The sequence below is a fragment of the Pseudorasbora parva genome, chromosome 17 (assembly GCF_024679245.1).
Source record: "Pseudorasbora parva isolate DD20220531a chromosome 17, ASM2467924v1, whole genome shotgun sequence".
Classification (NCBI taxonomy): domain Eukaryota; kingdom Metazoa; phylum Chordata; class Actinopteri; order Cypriniformes; family Gobionidae; genus Pseudorasbora; species Pseudorasbora parva.
The window spans coordinates 19,247,404-19,268,727 of NC_090188.1; the positions used below are offsets into that span (position 1 = coordinate 19,247,404).

The 21,324-nt window shown below is 37.9% G+C and overlaps 1 long non-coding RNA gene across 3 annotated transcripts in view; it reads right to left on the reverse strand.

Moving 5' to 3' along the window:
• The window catches only part of LOC137045545 (uncharacterized), a 21,278-nt gene extending 25 nt beyond the window's left edge, over positions 1-21,253 (reverse strand). Inside the window, exons 1-4 of one of the 3 annotated variants that reach the window (XR_010898808.1) lie at positions 20,675-21,253; positions 19,266-19,431; positions 11,408-11,526; positions 7,608-10,011 (exon numbers count right to left, since the gene is read on the reverse strand). This is a non-coding gene — a long non-coding RNA (uncharacterized lncRNA). Of the gene's footprint in view, positions 1,486-7,607; positions 10,012-11,407; positions 11,527-19,265 lie in introns of those variants that run through there. The other 2 variants (XR_010898807.1, XR_010898806.1) reach the window with 2 other exon arrangements.
• Positions 21,254-21,324: the final 71 nt, after the last annotated feature.

A 21,324-nucleotide genomic window follows, 5' to 3' on the forward strand; every position in this document is an offset into this window, starting at 1 on the left:
GAAGTCTCAAACACAAAACTAAATACACATACAAAGTGGACCTTATACAATATATCTGATTTTACACAGAATCTTGCTAACGATTAAGGGCAAAATAAAAACAAATAAACAAACAAAAAGTCACAAAAAAGGCTCAAATACAACACATCAGTCAGTTTATTGAGGCTTTTGTCTGCTTTGAAATCACATCTAGACAGCTGCAAGAACAATACGCTTTCATAAAACAACATTCAAATCACAAAACCCAAATGCAATTATTAAATCTTGCTTCTAGGCATGTTATTGCGCAATGTTTCATTTAGAGCTGAATGAATGTTGAGTAATATTACACAAGTCTAGTCAGGATAAGACTGAAATCCACTCTGCTTTAAAACACCCTCTTATTCCTTTCAATTCGAGCCCACAAGTGCCATAAAGCCAGCCAGAATGCTCGACTCATCACAAATTATGACAACACACGAGCCATCACACCACACCCACTGCCATTCATCAATACCAAAAGAGCCAAGAGAACTGGAGCCTATCAAGAAACATGCGTACATTCATACGGAACGTCTGATATTGTAAATACGCTATGGTAACTGTTTGTCCCCTTTGCAAGGCATCAAAACAGAGGCAAATCATTCATCCGAAATTCTGATTGGAACCAACTCAATTCAATTTCATATGTTTACATGAGTACGGTCAGAAAACGAGGTTTTGATGGCATTGTGATATGCTAGAGGTTCAGTCATAACAGACAGATGGCCATACAAATCATCCGTAATAAGAAATACATGCTAACTATCTCATTTTACTGATACATTCCTATTCCTCAGGAGCAATGGAAATGTTTTAAAGCCACAATCCAAATGATACCCGAGAGAACAAAATGCTGGGCTGAGTTTGGGTTGAAATTTATCTTCATCCATAATCACTGGAAGATACATTTTCAGCTAGCAGGCATCGTATAAAAGTATAACATGTTAACACTGAAAGAAAGAAAGAAAGAAAGAAAGAAAGAAAGAAAGAAAGAAAGAAAGAAAGAAAGAAAGAAAGAAAGAAAGAAAGAAAGAAAGAAAGAAAGAAAGAAAGAAAGAAAGAAAGAAAGAAAGAAAGAAAGAAGGAAACCATCTCTATTATAAGTTTAACAGTTTTGATCTGTTACTGGGTGAAGTCTGTCAAGAAAAAAAAAAAAAAACATCCATGAACTCGGCTGTCGAACAGCTAAATTTGTCTGCTCAATTAAAACTACACCAACTTTCTAAATCAAAGGAAATTACAATAATTATGACAACATTTCTCTGTCATTACTGCACCACATACCAGAGATTTGGATCCCGTTCAGACACAGCTCTCTTAACTGTCTGGGCGAAACCATCAGACATTTTTAGTAAACTTAATGGCAGCCCGTTCCAGAGGGACAGTTCACATCTCCTGTCTCTTCTCCAACCACTTATATTCATTTTCTGTGATGAGTTTTATGTGCAGGATGAACCCAATAGCCTGGAGAGAGAGAGAGAGAGAGAGAGAGAGAGAGAGAGAGAGAGAGAGAGAGAGTTTGAGTTTTCAACACACTTTATTATATCATTACAACATTCAGTAAAACATCCAATTACACATTATCAGAAAAACAACAACAAAAAAAAAAAAAAAAAAAAAAAAAAAAAAAACAAGAAAACTGTGCAACAACCCGGACTTATTGTAACATGGGAGTAAAGACCAACATTTCTTCTTCAACTGTACAAATAGCGCCATTAAAACACCATTTATGCAAAAAACTTTCTAAATCACTCATCAGTTTATAGAATTTGAAATCAAACATAACCCTTGCTTTCACCATATTCTTAAAAACAATAACCACATGTTGTCCTTCTCTACCTTCCATTTTATTTTTCCTGGTCATGTAAACAGCAAGTTTAGCTTGGCCAATTAAAAAATTTAACAACTGACTTTTCATTCTTTGCGCCACACTATAATTGGGACCAAGAATAAAAATCTTAGAAGAAAAAATCTCCCCAAAATTCACGAAAAGAGCCTCAAGAAACCAAAACAAATCATTCAGTCTTGAACATTCTAAAAAACAATGAAAAATAGTCTCCCTCATTTTACAAAACGGACAATCACTTGAAACATTAGGATTAATTACGCTCACAAATGCGTTTACAGCAACTGCGCCGTGCAGAACTCTCCATTGAATGTCACCTGTGCGTTTCTCAATTGGTGGTTTATATAGAACTCTCCAAACAGGTTTTGTTTCATCATCTAGTCCCAATTTCTCCCTCCACAGTGTATCATTGCGTTCTTTTAATTTTGCTTTATTTAAAACTTTTACAAGACATTTATACAAAACTTTACTCTGAACATTCTGCAAACTTAACTCTTGTAGCCCCGTCAGGTTCAGAAAGGGTCCTGACAGTCCTTTGAGATTGGGGCTAAGAGAAATACTTGGAAAAGGATCCGTAATATCAGGAACCAGTTTCCCATTACCAAATTCAGTTAACAGATTATTTTCTTCCAATGTGAGTTTCTGTTTAAAAGAGTCCAGAATCTTTCCAACATGCCGTACCGACTGCACTCCTAGATGTGCGGCCACAGACTGAGCTTTATTTAAAGCAGAACCAGCAATGTCCAACAAATGGTGCAGTTTCAGTGTCTTGGTGGTCACTAAGCGATGAAGCAGTCCAGGTGTACCTTCGCACGTAACATCAAACCGAGCTCCATGTACAAGAGGCTCCTCCAAAAGCCAGTACAACGAGGAAGTCGCCTCCAACCTCCGTTTTTCAAATAAGTCCCAAACTTTAAAAAGTCCCTTATAGAAAGGAGTCAGTCCGTTACACTGGAGCTTACTCGAGTCCATCAAAAATAAAGCAGAGTTCAATCCCAGTCTGCCAGCTTGGTTAAAAATAACATCAGCCACTTTCCTCCAGACTAGATCCTTAGGTCCTGTAAGGTACCTTTGAATAAAAAGGAGACGAAAAGCTGCCCCCCTGCTGGGCAAATGGATAAGGCCTTGTCCTCCTTCATCTCTGGGTAGAAAAAGTACGCTCTGTGGTATCCAGTGATAAGTGCTCCAAAAAAAGTCCACTATGTTTGCTTGAATTTTACTCAAGAGTCCATTTGGAGGATCAATGCAGGCCAAACGATGCCACAACATGGAAGCTACCAAATTATTGATTATTATAACCCTCCCTCTAAAAGACATTTTTGGCAAAAGCCATTTCCATTTTTCCAATCGCCCCTTTACTTTTTCTAAAACTCCTTCCCAATTTTTGCTTACCATTGATTCATTTCCAACATATACTCCTAAATATTTTAACCCATCTCTTTTCCAGGACAAACCACCTGGTAATTTGGGAAGACCATGGGACCATTTACCGCTTACTATGGCCTCACTTTTGGACCAATTAATTTTGGCAGAGGAAATTATACCAAAATTGTCAAAAATGTCTTTAAGAAGATCAACATCTTTTTGCCCCTTCACCAAAACAATAATATCATCTGCATATGCAGACACCTTAAAATTTGCTCCAGAGCTAGGTATAGTCCAACCTTCAATACTTTCTCTAACCTTAACCAATAAAGGTTCAATGGCAAGGGCATACAACATTCCCGAAAGTGCACAACCTTGTCTAATACCCCTGTTAATTTTAAAAGGAGCACTAAGACCACCATTAATCTTCAGTACACTCTCAACATCCTGGTACAAGACCCTAATCATGGCAATAAAACCAGAGCTGAACCCGAACTCCTCTAGCGTGCGCCAGAGATAGTTGTGCTCAACCCGGTCAAATGCCTTTTCCTGATCTAGAGAAATGAGACCAGTGTCTATGTCCAATAGCCTAGAGACGTCCAAAATATCCCGAATTAGACAAACATTATCAAAAATAGACCTGTTAGGCACACAGTAAGTTTGATCATGATGAATGACATGCCCAACTGCCTCCCTCAACCTAATGGCCAAGGCTTTAGAAAAGAGCTTTAAATCTGAGCACAAAAGTGAGACTGGGCGCCAGTTCTTTATTTCTTTTAAATCACCTTTTTTGGGTAACAGGGTAATAACTGCCCTCCTGCAGCTCAAAGGTAGCAACCCTCCGGCCAGACTATCATTGAGCACAGATAGCAAGTCACCCCCCATTACTGACCAAAACGTTTTATAAAAATCAATTGGTAGACCATCAATTCCCGGGGCCTTACCGCAATCCATGCTCCGCAGAGCAACATGCAGTTCAGATGCTGAAAGCGGCCTCTCAAGCAAAGAGTTAGTCTCATCTGGAACTTTAGGCAAACCCATATAAAAAGAGCTATCCAGCTCATCATCCTCTGTATGTTCACTTTTGTACAGCTCAGAATAAAACGATACAGCTCTTTTTCTAATGTCCTTAGGCTCCACCAATTCCCTACCCTCCAATGAGTATAAAGAATGTATAAGTCTGCTTTGACCATTCTTCTTCTCCAAACCAAAGAAGAATTTAGTTGGACCATCCATCTCTACTGCACTTTGAAAACGTGAGCGGATCAACGCTCCCTGTGCTCTGATGCCCAACAGGTCATCCAAAGTCCTTTTTTTAACTTTGAGGAGCTCAATATGTCCTCGATTTCCTGTGGACTCTACTAAATTCTGAAGTTCCACTATTTCAATCTCTAAGGTTTTCATTGATTGGGAAATGTCCTTGGATACGTTGAGAGTGTACTGACGGCACAGTTGCTGTATTTCTTTTTTCCCATGATCCCACCATTGTTGTAGGGAAGAAAAATCTTTTTTCCTGGAGCTAAACTGTTTCCAAAAATAAACAAAAACTTCTTTAAAAAATGTATCTTGTAGCAAAGAAGTATTAAAGTGCCAATAGGCACTCTTAGACTTTATATTGTTAATGAACACACTACAGATTACTAGACTGTGATCAGAAAATCCACTAGGCAAAATCTCACATTTCTTAATAACATTAAGATGTTGTTTAAAACAATAGAACCTATCCAGTCTAGCCATAGAAATATAATTTTCTCTTGCTTGCGCCCATGTATATTGTCTTTGTTCTTTATATAAAGTCCTCCATATATCACACAAATCATGCTCTTCTATAAGCTTTCTCATAGCATATTGAGAAGCTAAATGTGGCTCTCTATGATTCCTATCCATACCATCATTTGCTGTACAATTAAAATCCCCTCCAACAAATATGAACTCTTCCACTGTACTGTTTGACAAAATATTACTTAATTTATCAAAAAGAACAACCCTTTCAGGACCAACAACAGGAGCATACACATTTATAAAAACTAAAACCATTTTTTCAAATCTTGCTGTTATTTTCATTAGATGTCCCTCAACAACATGTTCTACCTCATATGAAATTGGTTTAAAGTTTTTCATAAAAAGCACAGCTAAACCACCACTACAGTGATTTTTGTGGCTTAAAATAATTAACCCATCCCATTCCATTTGCCAGTCATTCTCATTAGAAACATCACTATGTGTTTCCTGGACCAGCATTACATCAATTTTCTTTTGTTTAGTCAGTTCATAAAGCATGGCTCTTTTCTTGCTATCTCGTGCACCATTTAAATTGTAAGTGCCCAATCTTATTCTACTCATAAAAATGTAAAATGAGCACAAAAGCAACAAACACTTCAAAAAAAAGGAAAAAAAACTAGACTGATTCAAATTCATCATTCAATAAATTTAGTTTTAACTTCTGGACAATTTTCTTCAGCCTAAAGACCTCTTGTTCAGTAAAAGCTCCTGCCTCCTTCATTAAAGCCCTGGTTGAATCTATAAACAGCTCACGATCTGGAAAGTAATCCTCTACATTTACACCTTTCATACCTTTCGTTACCTGGAGAAACTTTTTAATTTTGTCTGATGTGTAATCGCTGCGAAAAGATCGCTTCTGTGAAACTGAGCTCACAGATTCTGACGATTCACCACCATCACTATCCACAGCAGAGTCCTCAATATTACTCAACTCTGAGTCCACCTCCCTTGCACTACCAACAACTATTCCAGTAGCTTTTTTACTCGCCCTTTTTCCTTTTCCTTTGGACTTAGTTTTCCTTTTTAATGTCGGTGTTTTAAAAAAACTCTGATCTTCTGTCATGTCAACATCCTCTTCTAAAATGCCCTGCTCACTGACCTTAGAAACACTACTTTCATGCACATTTTCGTTTATGGCCACCCTCTCACTTTTATTACTTTCACAATCGTCAGTTCCATTTTTTTCAACACGAGATACTGTATCACTCGTTTCTACATGATCTGCATTACTAGGCGTTTCATCTGTGTTATGATTCTGAACGGCGCTCTTCTCAGGGCATACGCGTATCACGTGACCCTCTTGTCCACAACCAAAACACTTCATCGAATCTGAAGTAGCAAAAATAACATACTGAAAGTCCTCAATCTTAAACTTCATGGCTAAATTAAGCTCTTCATTCTGGTTATTTAGGATCATGTGCACTTGCCTCCTAAATGAAACAACGTGCTTCAACTGTGGCGATTTACAACCAAGTGATATCTTTTTCATTTTTGACACCAACTTTCCATGTCTGGACAATTCTCTTTCAATCACATCATTTTTAATAAACGGCGGGACATTTGACAATATTACTCTCTTCGCTGGTTGTACTAAAGGCATGACTGGAGTAAGAGAATCATTCACAACAATCCCGGTTTCTACAACATCATTCACTTTGTCAACATTGTTCAAAAACATCACTATTGCGCTATTCATTCTTGACGCGGAAAGAATGCACTCATGACCAACAACAGCGGCAACAGCGAGGGCACAATCCTCCACCGAACAACGCTCGGCAGGTACGACCTTAATGCCGTGCCGCCGCGTTAAACTTTCCAAACTCGCGTGCTGAGACGCCGCCATCACAATCAGTGACCGACGACGCTCCTCACAAACACCTTAAACTGTCCTCTGTTTACCTAACAACACCACAAGAGATAGATAAAAGATAGAAAACTCACTCACACTGTAGAGCTCACTCCAACCCACACTCACGCACCGTCCACAAACTCCCAGCATGCACTCAGAGAGAGAGAGAGAGAGAGAGAGAGAGAGAGAGAGAGAGAGAGAGAGAGAGAGAGAGAGAGAGAGAGAGAGAGAGAGAGAGAGAGAGAGAGAGAGAGAGAGAGAGAGAGAGAGAGAGAGAGAGAGAGAGAGAGAGAGAGAGAGATAAAGTATTACTTTTTTTTGGTAATGCTTTCAAAAATCACGATTTTAAGAGATTAAAAAAATTAAACAAAAAGAAGAAAATTCTATATTTACATGTAGATATGAAAAAAAAATCTAGGGAGGACCATACAGTGCATTCAAAAGTTTAGGGTCAGTAAGATTAGAATTTATTTATTTGAAATACATACATTTTATTTATCAAAGATCCAAAACATTTATCAAATACTATTAAATACATTTTATAATGTCTTTTATAACAAAAAATCTAAATACAATCTAAAAATGCTGCTATATAAAACCTTCTATCAAAGAATACCCCCCCCTCTCTCTTTAAAAAAAGTCTCTCTCTCTCTCTCTCTCTCTCTCTCTCTCTCTCTCTCTCTATATATATATATATATATATATATATATATATATATATATATATTGCTGTTTCAACAAAATTATTATGCAACCTTTTACAACATCAGTAATAATATTGTTTCCTGAGCACCAAATCAGCATTTTAAGATGACGGATCCTGTGACACTGAAGACTGGAGTAATGATGCTGAAAATTCCACTTTGCACTTTGGGATAGTTCACTCCAAAATGTTAATTATCCCATAATTTACTCACCCTAAAGTTATTCTAGGTGTGTAAGGTATTCCCCTTTTTCATACAAATACAATCTGAGTTATATTAAAAAAATGTTCTTCCAAGGTTTATAATGGCAGATGTAAGGCAGCCAAAAATTTGAAGCCAAAAAAAATGCATCCATCCATTATAAAAGTAATCCACATGGCTCCAGCGGGCTCCTTCTGAAGTGAATTGATGGGTTTGTGTAAGAAAAATATTAATATTTAAAATTTTATAAAGTAAAAATATCCAGCTTCTGGCGGACTGCCTTCCATACTCAACTTACAAAGAAAGTGTATCGTCAACCCCACACCAGTTACACTTTTTTCGTAAGTTGAATATGGAAGTTTAATTGTAACGAATGATCGAGGTTGTGAGAACTCAAGTGCAGTCTTTTATTGAAAACAATCATAAACACAAAACAAAGACTAGGCTTAAACAAAAAAAAAACTTGACAAAACTTGACTTGATTTAAACTAACACTTACTGACAGCTGACAAAGACACATGGCAAACATGAGGGCTTAAACAAGGGACAAGACAAGGGACACCGTTGAACAATTTTCAACCCATAAACCAATGACAACATGACACAGGAACACATGAGGGCATGGAATCACATGACAATAGACCACATGACAAAAACCAGGAAGTGCATGACAAAACATGACAGTGAACATGAAAACCTTAAAACATTAAACATGAACCTATAAAACACCCTGTGACATTAATATATCTCCGATTGTATTCGTCTGAAAGAAGAATGTCATATGGCTTGAGGCTGAGAAAATCATGGGGTGATTTTCATTTTTTGGGTGAACTATCCCTTAATTTTTCCACATTTCCAAAATCCAATTTTAATTATGCATGACATTTTAAGAAAAGAGGTTTCCTCAATTTTTAAGTTAAGTCATCTGAACATGTTTTATAATGCAAAATAATAAATGCAATACTATTACTGTTTCTACTGTATTTTAATCAAATAAATCAGTGTTGGTGAGCATAAAATATTTGAACATCAGTGTAAAGGTTTGATTTCTTTGGAATATCCTGGCCACTCTTTATAATGGAAGTATGAGGGTATCAGGCCTCAAAAGGGTTCTTGCTGCATTAATGGCACTTCATGGAAAAAGGTAAAATCTTTCCAAAACAAATGATTGTTTTGAGATAATGAATACATTTATTAAATCCGTCTGAATGATTTGTTTATGAATCAGACAGTCCAGATCCAGTTCTCTAGTTCAACATTTCAGAGTTCATGTATTACGTTGTGTTCAACAGAAGAAAAAAAAATCATACAGGTTTGAAAGGACATGAGGGTGAGTAAATAATGACAATTTTCATTGTTTAAGATGATAGTAGAGAAACAATACTTCCTGTAAAACATCTCTAACTTTTGAACTCTTTAACCTTTGCTGTACATATTCTTATGCAAAGGCCCACCACACTTAATGAGTTCTGTTTGCACTGATCCCGTGGCTGAATGGCAGAATTTTTCATTCGTCCAGACAGCAGCTCGTCTCTGCCAGATAATTTGCATGGGCTGGCAGCTGCTCACCTCTGCAGGGCACTTGAGATGCTGTGCATGGCCTCCTCTACCTCCTTCAGCCCTTTTTTAACTTAAGACCAATGACTCCTATTAAGACTCAGGCAGGGCTACTGACAAGCCAGTCAATAACCATGTGAGGTTACTTCATTATTGGCCTAATGGCTGATGGACTGAGGGTTGGAACGGGCCAGTGAGACTGATGCTAGGTCGCAGACGATGGAAGCAGCCTATCCGAAAACCATCCAAGAGTGTGCTGCAGGTTATCTACATCCCCACTTTGAAGGAGTTTACGGAGGTCTAGGGACACCAAGACACACATCCCTCCCTAAATCAATAGTGACATAGCCTGGTGTTTCCCATTGTTCTTCGTTCTCCAGTAGCTGTGCACAAGTATAAAGGAAGACTCTCAAGGTCTGTAGCGGTCTGTCAGAGGCACATGGCTCAGACTCGCACAAAGGGCTCTTTTATTTCACCGGTGACCCCAGCAGAGAACTGCCCATCATCCTCTAGCCAAATTAGCATACAGCAATCCATTAGACAGGCCCTGACACACGCAGCGGAAATCCCCAATAGGCTTGATCATAGGAGGACAAGTTCATTATTCATAATGGGAGGACAGAAAAAAAGGAGAATGGTTAAGAGAGTTTGAAGGAGGGCAAAATTGTCAGATGTGGGCACATATACTGCAAAAAAAGAGAGACACAGAAATATAGTAAGTGTCATTATACCAACCCAGGCTCATTGGAAATACATGACTCTGCCTACATTTTTGCAACACCCAAAATATGTACCTCAAGGTACGTTTACCTGCACTTTTTGGGTGAAATGTCCACCGGAGGCACTAAGTGGTAATATTTTTCTCCATTCCCAGACTGATCTCATGAAATGGCGTACGTATGACACACCAATTCATATGCCATTTTTGGTGTTTATCAATGCCGTTACATTCTATCCCCCTGCACTGCCCCTACCCCTAAACCTACCCATCACACACTGGTGGACGTTTCACCCAAAAAGTGCAGGTAAACGTACCTGGAGGTACATATTTCGGGTGTTGCAAAAATGTAGGCAGAGCCACGTATTTCCAATGAGCCTGGGTTGCAACATACACAATAGGTGGCATTTGTATCCTTCATATATAACAGATTAAAAGTAACTTTTAATTAAATATCTATCTATCTATCTATCTATCTATCTATCTATCTATCTATCTATCTATCTATCTATCTATCTATCTATCTATCTATCTATCTATCTATCTATCTATCTATCTATCTATCTATCTATCTATCTATCTATCTATCTATCTATCTATCTATCTATCTATCTATCTATCTATCTATCTATCTATCTATCTATCTATCTATCATCTTATACAAAAATTATATGGTCATAAAATTTGATTTTAACTGTCATCCCCAAATGATAATTTAAGAGTCAATTTTTGAAGAAATATAGGCATTTTAACCTTGAGTTTAATGTCAACATTTTTATTATTAAATTCAAGATGGCATATATATATATATATATATATATATATATATATATATATATATATATATATATATATATATATATATATATATATATATATATATATATATATATATATATATACACACACACACACAGTATGAGATGATCTTAGTCAGTCAAGAAAGAAAGAAAGAAAGAAAGAGAGAGAGAAAGAAAGAAAGAAAGAAAGAAAGAAGGAAAGAAAGAAAGAAAGAAAGAAAGAAAGAAAGAAAGAAAGAAAGAAAGAAAGAAAGAAAGAAAGAAAGAATTGTGTTACCATATATTCTGTATTAATTTCACCTTTCTGTGAGAGAAAATCAAGCATGTTGCGCTTACAGGCTAGTGAAGGAGGCTTTATCAAAGATGGGAGTTTTTGAATGTCCTTTATAAATTAATTTATGATCACAAGAATGTTTTTTCATATCTACATGTTAAATGTCCCTTTCAACAGCCGATGACAACAGCTAATATCATAAGTGGCTGTGAACAAATACACATACATTAAGAAGCCATAAATGGAGAGTGAAGTTCTGCTGACATGTGTAATGTTAAATGCCAACGTACCATTTAAAATGAAAGGGCAGCAGCATTTCTAGTCTTTGTGGTGCGCCATTCAGACTCATTTAGAAATAAAATGGTCCTTTAGTGTTCTGTACCTGCCAAGAGTTGGACTGGTAAAAGACCTGCAGAAGAACAATATAACACAGGAGGATGTAACATTAGCATTTTTCCTTCTCGACATAAGAATAATACACTTTCTTTGTTGTTTTCTCTCGCTCTATTATTTGTATTTTTTTTTTTTAATATCAAATGGTTTTAAACTTTCTATATTGCATATTGGCAAAAAGGGCTAAATCAAGTTTGACTCAAGGGAAAGGCCATGCTGACCTCCATCGCTGTCCTGACAGGCAAGTACTACATCTTTTCCTGCAGAGAAATGCCATCTCTGAAAGGCTTCCATTTGATTAATATTTATAATGGAAGTCTGACTCTTTTTTTCTCCTCTCCACAGGCTGTTTTATTGTCAGATGGTCACCTCTCTAATTTGGGGGTTGAAAATGATGGTCTTGGTTGTGGCACTCTGCCAGCACAGGCAGTTCCTCTGATGTCTCTGAAGTCCTCAGTAAGTCTCTCTTTCTTTTCATATCAGGCCTGTGCTGCTCAATCCTTGGCAAAGCTCTAATCCTCATATTATAAGACACCTGGACAGTCTTACACTGTCTGTCTGCCCAGAACTCTCCAGATTGGTCGCGCTATTTCACACCTTTTCTCTTGCCTGATGTTCAGGCAGCTTCTCTGATATGAATAGCAGTTTCAATGTGGAAATCATTGGCCCAGCCGAGTCCAAATCCACTGTTATCTCTCTCTGAGCCAGCACTGCTTGGGAGGGTGTGGGATAGATTTCATGTAAGTGTAAAAATGGGCACAGAGGAGGTGAGGAGAACTAGAGAGACACTGGCAGGAGTTTGCAAGAATACCTCAATGGCCTCATTTACACCTGAGACCAATCGCTGGTGATCCAATCATGAGGGGTGAGCGCTTAATACAAGTGTAAACGAGGTGCAAAATGTTTTGTGATTCAGAGCTGTGTTGTTATTGATAACTAAAACAAAAACTATTAAAAACATATTTCTGTAATTAAATAAAGCTGGAATAAAATAAAATGAATATTACATGCAAATTTAATTATATATAAAAAAATATATATATATATATATATATATATATATATATATATATATATATATATATATATATATATATATATATATATATATATATATATATATATATATATATATATATATATATAGGCAACTAACTGAAATAAGATAAGGTTAATTTAAAGTATTAAAATGATAACGGAAAAAAAAATATTAAAGCTAAATCAAACTAAAATTTTTCAAACTTTAAAAATTTTTTAATCACAAAAGCAAATAAAACAGCTAAAATATAAACTAAAAAGAAAATGAACATAGAAACATTTAAACTATAAAAAATGCATTCAATTCAAAATATTTATAAACAGTATAATAGTAAATGACAATAAAATCGCACTGATTCAGAGATAGATTAAAATACATGAATGTTAACACTAATTTGTTCGGACCTGTCAATCATCCACTATATGCTTAAAAAATGGTTGAGTAAATTATCCATCAGAAAAAAAGAAAAAGAAGAAAAAAAGACATTTTTAAATGGAATACATAAATGCACGAAGCCTGACATCATTATATAGGGGTAAGAATTCAAGTTAAGCATGTTCAAAGTCCACTTATAACATTAATGATGATGATAATAAAAATAATTATTATAATGTACACTTTATAATAACTACATGATTAGTTAAGCATTAGTGAATAGTTAATTTGTCATTTATAAAGCATTAATAGACTTTAATAAGCGGTTTATAAACACAGATATACATACTTTATTCTTTATTCATAAGCATATATATATATATATATATATATATATATATATATATATATATATATATATATATATATATATATATATATATATATATATATATATATATATAAAATGTGTTTAATTATTGTATTTTCATACTTTATTAATGATCAATTTATAGTTTCTAAATGAATTATAATTCATTAATTATTTATAAACCTTGCAGCCGGAGCTACTTCTCTCTGTTTATGTCTGTGGCGAGTCACGCAGGGACTGTGCTCCTCCGCAGTGGCTCCTACCAGATCGGTCTGAAATAGTCCCAATATAAACACTTATTATCAGTATACCATAATGATTCAGGGTTAGACAAAACACAGTTTGGAAAATGTATTAATGTTGTACATTCTCATTATATAAGTTTTGTAAATTTTGAACACAAAAAATGTTATGGATAGCAGCTTTAAATGTACATTTATACATATTGTTTGGACGTAATAGTTACTCAGTGTGTTAATTTCAAGATGCAAAACATTAAATAAACTGCATTTATAAACTGGTTGTTAATGTCTATTAATTCTTTATAAATGATTAATAGCATGCAGTTATAATAAAATGTTACTTAATAATAAATTGTTTAATGTCATAGTATAATTAAATTTAAATTTAATTTTGTGTGTGCATATGTATATGTATATATATATATATATATATATATATATATATATAGTGGTGGGAGGAGCAAACGACAGACACAGTAAGTGTGGCGTCAGGCATTGAAGAGGCATTTATTAACACAAATAAATATAAAAAGTTCCAAAAGGGGAATAAGTGTTAAACAAAACAGAGAATCTAGTGTCCTCGGTGTGCCAGGGAATTGTGAAGGAATGGTAGTGACTGGATAGGATGGGTCCAGCTAAGGGATGGGGTCCGACAGCCGCACATGCTTCTCTCTCTGGTCCGAGGTGCGAGGGGCGGCGGATTCGATGCGGCAGCTCGTCTTCTTTAGCCATGGTAACTGTGGGGAGCAGTGGCCTGGCATCCTGGCCTGTCAGCGGCGTTATGTGTGCATCTCCATTCCAGACTGCGGGTCCAGCGACTCACATCTGTGGTGGTGCGGGAGTCCCTCCGCGCTCCCTTCCTGGACCCACGAGGACACCAGCATGCGCACTCACGGCGAGAGAGAGACTGGTCTCCTGAGGAGAGGCGCGCTCTGCATTTAACTGCGGCGGTGATGAGGCTCCATGATATTTAGGTGTGCCTCATCACTCGTCGCCATTTCTTATCATTTCAGCACCCTTCCTCTCTCTCTCACCCAAATCGGCCGGGAACCTGGCAAAGGGCAGCGATTTTAGGGACAAGGTGACGCTGATAACGACGGAGAGGCAGCCGATCCGTCACATTATATAAATATGGGCTTTATCAACATTGTTAAAGGAAGTGTATGTAAGATTGTGGCCAAAACTGGTACTGCAATCACTTTCAAATTACTAGAGCGGTGTATCCCCTCTCCCCCTTCCCACTGACGCGAGGTTGCCAGATAGGCAGCAGGATCCAGCAGGAACGCTTGTAGCTGCAGCTGTGGTAACTAGTGGCAACCCGGCTGCAAAACACTACTGACTTCGTGATTGGTATAGGTGGAGGGTGGAGTTTCAGGCCAAAACACAACAGGTCAACATCAACATCAGTTGAGGGCTGCAACAACACTGTTGTCAGTGATAGAAATATTTGAAATTAACATGATTTGTTAATGTCTAGTGACATAGAAGGGCCATTTTATGATTACTCAAAATACATTTCTTACATACAGTTCCTTTAAACAACAGTGAGTGACGTACATGACAAAATCTGAGGTGACTACCACCAAACCCACGTGTGATTGGATTCCAAAGTAGTGTAATACCAGGTGTGAAGGGGCGCCCAGGTTTTGCTCTTTTGCTGAGAGCTGGAGGCCGATGTTTGAGGTTTTACACCACTTGACACACATACAAGTCTCAGCTCGATCCCATTCCCCTCGCGCCTCCATTGGTAACTTTCAAAACCTCACAGGTTGTAATAGCAAGGCTTTTGCTTTCTTCTCTCTATACTGTCATTGGTAAATTCAGCTTCAGAAAGAGCAACTCGACCCACTTCAAATAGCCGTTGTGTTCAATTTCCACCTCTCCAAAACAAACCAGAGGCGGCTTTTCAAGCCATATGTCAGCAGTATGAGAGTACGGCTTTTATGTGGTGAAAGCAGTTTAATATTTTGTGAAGGCTTACTGCTGCTGCAGACCGGCTGAATGACAGTCTGACAATACACTCCCATCCATTCTGCTTCTCAGATCAAGTGCTCGCAGCAGCTACCCTGAGACTCATTCACTCCCTCGCCCGCCCGCTCTCGGCGGGGTGAGAAGACGGCACGGCCACCCTGACGGAGGGAGCGAGAGCGAAAGCGCAAGATGGAGAAGGAGTGAGATGTAGAGGTAATGCAGAGGTTCTCGGTGACCTTGGCTACGGAGCTTGAGGAGTGATGAGTGTGTTGGTATAGTGTATTCTGGATCCATTACTCACAGCACCTCTGCTGCAGGAGGTTTATGCCTTTGTCTCTACAGCGTACACACAAACACGGACACCGAGGGCGCAGCGGGCACTGCCCTCCGATGGAACCACACATATAGAGAGCCCGTTCTCTCCGGCTCACCACATCTACGCAGAGTTTTCGCACCGTTTCTCCTCTCATCTTTATTCCTATTTAAGTCAAAGACAGAAATTCAATGCACAGGGCACGGCGTGGAGCTAAGCTTCACTGGTTTTCTCCGTGCAGAAAATGAGATCTAATAATGATTTGCTCACCGTGGACGCTATCAGCACATAAAATCATCCAGGTTAATCAAATGGTTGTTGTGAAAGCCGTTTCTTTCTCTGCAGCGCTAACCCTAGCCGGCACAAGCTGAAAAGATCATTGATTTTTAATCTGCAATGAAAACCTCTTGTCACCCTTGGTTGTTTCTGAAATAATGCTGTTTTCAGTAGTTATACTTTTGCCGGCTCTTCTGGGATGGGCCTGTGGAAATTCCGAAGAGCTTTTGGGACCGCAAGTCTAAATGTTATGAACTTTGCCATTTGACCATGCTGCGAAACATCACATAAATGAAAGGAAACTCACTTTGTAATTCTGGTGACCTTAGACCTAGCAACCTACATAGTGTGCATAATAAACAATCAAATAAATGCAAAGTACATGTAATGATATTTTACATGCCTCTGGCTTATATTGATTGCGTGAAAGAGGCACAGTACTTAAACTGAATTTTTCTAACCGATCTTCCAAGGTTCTGCAATTTCCCTTAAAATAAAATATGAAATCTTAACTGTATATATATATATATTAACATTTTCAATTCCATCACAATGACAGGCTGTCATTAGCAAGACCTTGTGAGCCAATGCAACAGGAAGACAAGAAAACAAGTTTTGAATAAGCCCTTGAATTTAGAGTCACTTGATGAATACGACTTAACAAACTGAAAATTATTTACACTATAGATAAAAACAACTTTAACTCAAACAAGGTTTGCATCACAGCCGTAACAAGGATGATTTGGACAACACAAGGACGTCATCTAACAATAATGCGGGCCAAAGAAAAAGCAAAGTGTTCTGACGCTGGTTTTCTGGAGTGAGTTAAAAGAAAGAGAGGAAAGGAGAACGTAGAGAAGACATGCTGGGTCCGGGCGGTGTTCGACTAAGGCGAGATGATGAAGCATGCTGAGTTAGACAATTGAGACACTGAGAAAAAGGCACAAAGTCTGAGGAGAGAAGTCTGTCGGTCCAGAGTTCTTCATTCCTAAAGCACTATAGACTGTTTATCTGCTAACCAGCAAGGTTTTCTCTGAGGATGCAAAAGAGAAGATTTTGGAAGAAATACATTGAAATATAAGATCAGTGATCATGGGATTTTGAAGCATTTTTGGTGGTGACACGGTTCAACAATAACACCAGTGGCTGCCTGCATCTCTTTTTTCTTTATTTGAAGTCATTGTGTTCTCCAAAAAATGAAGGGGAATGGCAATATACTTACCCATTGAACGGAGGTAGTGCCTTCATTGCTCTATGACTAGCCATTTACTCTGTCAATGGGATAATGCTTCTCCTAAAATCGAACTGAATGGGTCTGACTGGCGTAAATATACAGACTAATTAAAACTCAACCACTCTAACAATTAAATCATGTTAGTCATGTCTGGATCAAAATAAACTCGAAATGACAAAACACAAAATGACACTGCAGCTTGATGGAATTAAAGATTTAGCTTATTAACAACAACAAAAAATAAATATTGTATTAATGTAGTACTCATAATGTGCTTGACTATTAACAATAATATTGATTCAATATTAAAGGGGTGGTTGATTGCCCCTTTTATAAGATGTCTGATGTCCCCAGAGTGTGTATGTGAAGTTTTAGCTCAAAATATAATACCCCACAGATCATTTTTTATAAATCCTGAATGGTTAGAGGATGCATTTATGTAGCTGATGCAGAGCTGCTGTCTTCAAGTCATTGATTAGCATATTATGTTATGATTATAAATTCTCCACATAGCCCCACACCCTTTGTTGCATGTTATCAGGCGCAGGGTTTATGAACCTTTTAGGGTTTGGTAAATGGTAAATGGACTGCATTTATATAGCGCTTTTATCCAAAGCGCTTTACATTTTGCCTCTCATTCACCCATTCATACACCGATAGCGATGTCAACCATGTAAGGCGCCATCCAGCTCGTCGGGAGCAGCTGGGGTTAGGTGTCTTGCTCAAGGACACTTCGACACTTGGTCAGGTGGAACCGGGGATTGAACCACCAACCTTCTGGTTTGTAGACAATCTACATGAACCACTGAGCCACAGCCGCCCGGTTTGTGATGTCACTAACCCTGGAGGAAGCTTGTGTAGTCCCTACGAGATGTTTGTTGTAGTCCTTAAAAAGTGTTTTCTTTAAAAGAAAATAGCTCCCTTTGCTTTGAACTTTGAGCATTGTAACTTTACAGATATTGCTTTTGCAGCAACATTACACACTAACTAAAGTTTAAATGTGAAATCATTATCAACCACCCCTTTAATATCAATAATATATATATATATATATATATATATATATATTATAATAAATTCTAAAACAATAAACATATAATATACATATGATCTGCAGACTGATGAAATAAAAAATATAACTTATTAATAACAAAAAAATTGAATATTGACTATTAAGATTAATATTGAATCCTATTAATATAAATAATATTAACTATAATGTAACTTAAAACAACTTTAAGTGCTTTATGCCATTTATTTACACAAAAACAGCGCTGAAAACGCGAACTTTTGAAATCATGGTTCAAAATGCACGTTTTTGAAAACATTATTATTATTGTATTCATATAAACATCATAGATTCAAATTTGTGAAAATAGTAAAGTCATGCACATGCGTATTAAGTGTTATGTTTATATGTAATGTAATCAACTACTGGCCTGGCAGCATAATATAGCGTTTTTAGTTGTTTTTGTGGAATCTTGTGAACGGGATCATTTTGACAACATTGTCGCCTGTCAGCGAAAAAAGCTAAAGAAAAACATTCGCATTTTTAGTACATGGTGGTTGTTTAAACACACCCTAAAATTCTCTAAAACTTGTAAAAAGTAAATTCCCTTATTTCCATCACACACCACTGCTGCTTACCATACAGGACACGGCAGAAGAAGAAAGTTAGGAAAAGTGTCACTTTGTTGCACTTAGTTTAGATGACATTGTTCAATTCTGTAGAACAGTCACGGACTCGTGAACATGGCTCTCATGCTGAGGTTTCATAATGGACACACAAAAGAGGAAACCCTGTTGAGAAACGCCTATACCAGAACACAACTCCCCCTTTTAGAGATAGAGGGAATGGGATGAGGAGAAAAAAAATATGAGTGTTTATTCTCAGCGGTGCTTTGCTAATGAAAGAGTGCATTCTTGTTTTCTTACTGTGTCATTGCGGTTGCGGCGTTGTGACAGTCTCTCTTTTTCCACGTCTGTTTGGCGACCCTCTATGAAGCATCGCCTCACTTGGTGACAAGGACTGAAGATAAAGCCTCCATAAATGTTCAGTAAATCATCTCATGACCTTTCCTGGCATCGCACACATCGGCACCTGAAATGTTAAAGACAAAAGGAAGATTGAAACTTCCAGTGGCGTGATGAAGTACAGTCTCCAGTCTCCCTCCTCCTCCTCCGATCCCATAATCTCTCTTCCTCTCTGTCCAACTACGTCGTCTTTCCTTCCTGTCCCCGTACCTGCCTAGCTGTGTGAACACGTAGGGTGGCGGACATTTTGCATATGCGATCCGTCATAGGGGCAGGATTAATGTTGTTTGCTGGCTCCCAAACACAGCTTGTGGTGCACTGTGGGCGACAGGAAACTTGGCCAAGTCTGGCTGCCGCACGGCTGGGTGGAAAATTAACCCTTGGTGGCGGGAGGCTTGAGGCCGTAGCTCAGGTGTCCTTACATATGTTTGCGGTGTCAGGACAAGCCCGGCTCCGGGGCCCCCTGCAGGGAAAGAGCACTACCAGTGAGCCCGCGTCAGAGGCCCAGAAGGGGGAGAAGGGGGAGAGGGATGAGCCTTGGCACTGAGCACAGCCAATATGCTTCGCTTTTTAAGGCCTCTTTGGCTCAGGAGAGTGGAGGCGCTGATAGTTAATCATTATATATGTGTATGAAACTGATTTATTTGGATGTTTTCATGTCATTTCGGAGGAGAGGATGGGAGAGAAGATGAGGTCCAGTCCCTGCTGGGACACAGGTGTCTTTGAATCTCCTGCTATGCTCACTCAGAAGATCGCACAGTAGGATTATCACGCCAAATTGCCTATTCCATAATTACGGCCCAGCTTCTCGTAAGAACACTGAAAATTAGAAAAACCATCATGCATAGCTTTCTCTGCAAATAACATATTATTCATTCGAGAAATTGCAAAGACCTGGTTAGGGTTTTGATGTAGACGGAAATTATTCTTTTTTTGACCAGCATAAATAGACTTCCAGTTTGGATAAATCAGAAATTAGAGATAGAAAAAGGAGGGATAAAGATAGAATGTGTAACTCAAGGGGCTGAATGAACAATATCCACAGCTGTCGTCATGGCATTGACCTTTACTGTGGCCCACTGTGACCCGTGGTTCTGCATTTAAACTTTTAAATTGTAAACTTGAACCCTGGCATTTCCAAGCCTCTGTGCAAGGGTGTTATCTAAGGGGAGAGTGACAGTTCGCAATACGTAACCAGGAGCGGGCTTCTGTCAGCCTTCTTGAACAAAGCTGGAAAAGAGAGAGAGAGGACATTCTACGACTGGATGTCTTTCATAATCACATTTTCCTGAAACTAGGCTCTGTCTTACATAGAAAAGCTGTGATGCTCTGTCAAAGTGGAGTTACTGTGGGTCAAGTGTTTGGCGGATGATAGAGGAGCTGAATGTTCTCTGCTCGTGACTGCTTAGCTTGACTTCTTCCTGTGCTCTGATCCAAACTCCACCAATCAGTGATTCTGTGTCGCCCTGCTCCGGAGAACCGTGCATAGGACGGAAATAAAGAAATAAGAAGGAATAACCCTGAGGCTACATCCAACACCTCCACCACATTCTCCATCATATAGTTGAGGTTTGAAGTGCTTGCGGTCTCTAATAGAAATATGCCTATGAAGGGAAACAGAAGAAACCAAGAAAGATAGAGAAAAAAGCAGCACTGTAAAAAAAATGAGTGTAATTTTAACTGTAAAATATTGTAAAAAAAATCTAAGAAAAAAACAAAAAAAACAACCTGTTAATATTTTAAAGGGTTAGTTCACCCAAAAATGAAATTTACATCATTAATGACTCACCCTAATGTTGTTTCACATCCATAAGACCTCCGTTTATCTTCAGAACAGATATTTTATATTGAGTCAGAGAGCGTACACTCTTAAAAATGCTGGGTTAAAAACAACCCAAGTTGGTTTGGAAATGGACAAATACAGAATTTTTTTTGTTTAAATTGTTCCATTCACTGGGTT